Source organism: Cupressus sempervirens, chromosome 8 (genome assembly GCF_028749045.1).
Source record: "Cupressus sempervirens isolate cs-2001-9-10 chromosome 8, ASM2874904v1, whole genome shotgun sequence".
Lineage (NCBI taxonomy): Eukaryota > Viridiplantae > Streptophyta > Pinopsida > Cupressales > Cupressaceae > Cupressus > Cupressus sempervirens.
In genome coordinates, this window is record NC_143125.1 from 251,001,935 (window position 1) to 251,005,115 (window position 3,181).

Here is a 3,181-nt window from a genome sequence, read left to right on the forward strand (position 1 = left end):
CCATGAGTTAAAACCTTCCATCAGAAACTTACGATGTCATGATACAAAGGGAAATCTTAAGATCGAGAAACTTAAAACATGACTTTATGATCCTCCGCTAAACCTGGTGTTGTAACATCGAGAAGAAGAAAATATGAGCTTGTGATTAGATGCCAAAGCCATGATCATAAGATTGAAGCACTATGGTTTGAAGGATATATAATATCTTGCTTGAAAATACTTAGGATAAGGGTGAAAAGATTGCAATCTTGATTGAAATCTTTAATGGTAAGATAAAAATACAACATTAGGATACCAAAATATCCCCCTAGGGAAAAATGTTTGAATTGAGGTAAAAATTTGGCTAGGGTTCTTTTGAAAACTAATAATAAATGAGACACAAAACCCTAACAATGCAAATTTTTTTTAGATCATTTTCACAATAAAGATTAAAAATCTAGTATAGTGAAAATGAGGGCTATCATTGATGTCAATGATAAATGCAGTCATGAATGCAACATGTCAATATTGTGACATGCTCACCAATGCTTAGTATACTCCCCCAAAGGAATACCATCAACATTCATGCTAACAAATATTTCCATCATTTCAATCTTACAAAACATATATACAAGTTGACTTAGGTTGTAATGCGACAAAAAGGGTCTAATTAGGCATTTTAGGATAACAAATATAGATCTTCTTTAACCCCATTACTTGATTTGGCATCAAAACATTTACCAAGATTTGCATACACTTATTACAACATATTTAACATGCACAAGGTACAAATGCTTGTACACAAGAAACTTTAAATATCTTATTTAGACTTGTAACTGCCATACTTTTCTCAAAGTTCTTTAACAAACTTCAAACATAGAAAGAGAATCAAGACCCCCAAAAAACATCAACCACTATTGCCTTTGAAAGATAACCCAACACTCCAATACATACAAGCTTTCATTATTCCCCATCATTAGTATATTGCTATTGGAAATATGAGAGGAGTAATTTAGAGGGGAATGGTGAATCAATTACCACTAAAATAAATCCCAGATCCCTTAGATGTCAATACAAATCAAAACTCTATTAAACTGTATTATGCTATAACTTGACAAACACACATGCACTTGATTTATAGTAGCGAATGCAATAACTTAGAAAACATTGAGAATAAACTTTAACTTAGTAATATATGAATATACTAATTGTAATGTGATTAATCTTAATTTTAACTTACTTGCATACACATAAAAGAAATAGCATGAACACAATTGACACCAAGATTTAATGTGGACACCCAATTTGGGAAAACCCACCAATTGTAACTAGTTACTTAATTTCACTATTATGAAGTGAGCCCTGTTAGGAACCAACTCTGTTAAAGGTTACAAAACACACTATTAGGTGTGACCCTATTAGAATATTTGATCACCTTCTTAGGAGTGGCCTTGTTAGAGGTCTTTAGACAATTCAATCTAGAAATGCCACCTTGTTAGAGGATTTACAAATAGCTATTAAACCAACCCTATTAAGAGATTTAGATCACTGCTATAATGGTTAGAAAGTAACAATGAGATGACCTAATATATGATGCAACTAAATTATTGATTATAGATCTTAATTTTGACTTGTATACTTGATCCTTCCAAATCGAATGTATCTTTAAAGCTCAATAAGGATATTCTGCTTATCCTTCTAATTCACTTCCTCTAAGCATCTTCAAATCTTCTATTATGTGCTACACTTCAATCCTCAACTTGACCTTATATTTTTATCTTACACATTATCAAGTTGGCTTGAATACAAATTAGAATACTTAATATTCATTTCCTTAGTCGACTAAAACCAACAAACAAATCAATTGAACTCAATATGCCATAACAAAAAAATCCTTCATTAGTCGACCTTGCTTGGTAGATACTAACTTAAAGTGATTTTCCTATTTTAACCAAGTGAATTGGGTTAACATTGCATATTCAAAAAGTTGCTTTGGTAATTGAGTGAGCTTGGTTAACAATGGTTCCATCCAATATTTCCTTCATTAGCTAAGTGAGCTTGGTTAACACTCAACTTTTGCAAATTTTATTTTGACGCCCGAGTAAACTCGGTAGAGACTGACTTTTGAACCAATCAAACTCAAGAATACTCAATAGATATAAGAAATTGTCTTCATCGCCCGAGTGAGTTTGACATACACTGATTGGCAATGATATGGAATTTTGTGTAACATCAAAGACAATATACAATTAATCAATTATTTCCAACAATCTCCCTCTTTGGTATTGATGGCAACACAACTTATCATAATATAATGAATTTTTTAGAGAAAGAATAAATTAAGGAGCATATCCTTAGTTTCATTATGATTCTCATTCATAATAACTCTCTCTATCAATGTGAACTCCCTTTGTCTTTAGTTTCTCCCTCTATTAGCCAAATTCGATCTTCAACATCTTCTTTTGATAGAAAAATTTCCTTCTTTGATATCAAACCAAGTTTTTCCTTTATGCCATCTCTAGAAATATATACTATTCCTCTTTATAAAATTTCTATGAGGTATGATAGTAAAATTCTCCCTCTTTGTCATTTCACGCCAAAGATAATATTCGGTGAATATCAATGTACCTCATGTAATGATTCATTTGAAATGTGCCTTTGTTAATACTACATCAACTAATTGATCTTCAACATGCTCTAGTTGATGCATCACTAAAATTCTTTTAGTGAGCTTCAGATAGGGGAATGACCCCTAACTTACCTCTTAGATACAAAAATGCATCCTTAGGTAATGGCTTAGTGAATATGTCTGCAATTTTTTCTTTAATATTCACATATTCCAATCTTACCTCTTTATCTTGTACCAATTCTCTCAAAAAATGATATTTTATAGAAATGTACTTGGTTTTGGTATGCATCATAAGATTCTTTGATATATTAATTGCACTGATGTTATCATAGAAGATAACCACTTGATCCTTGATTTCTATCTTCATACCTACCAATAGTTGCTTGAACAAAACAACATTTCAATATTCTGCCTTTGTTGTGAATTGAGAAATACAATTTTTCTTCTTTCTTGTCCAAGTCACTAGTCTTTTACCAAGAAAGAATGCTCTACCACTAGGTCTCTTTCTGTCATCAACACTTCCTACCCAATCAACATCTATGAATGCTTTCAAATCCAATTCGCCTTCTTTTT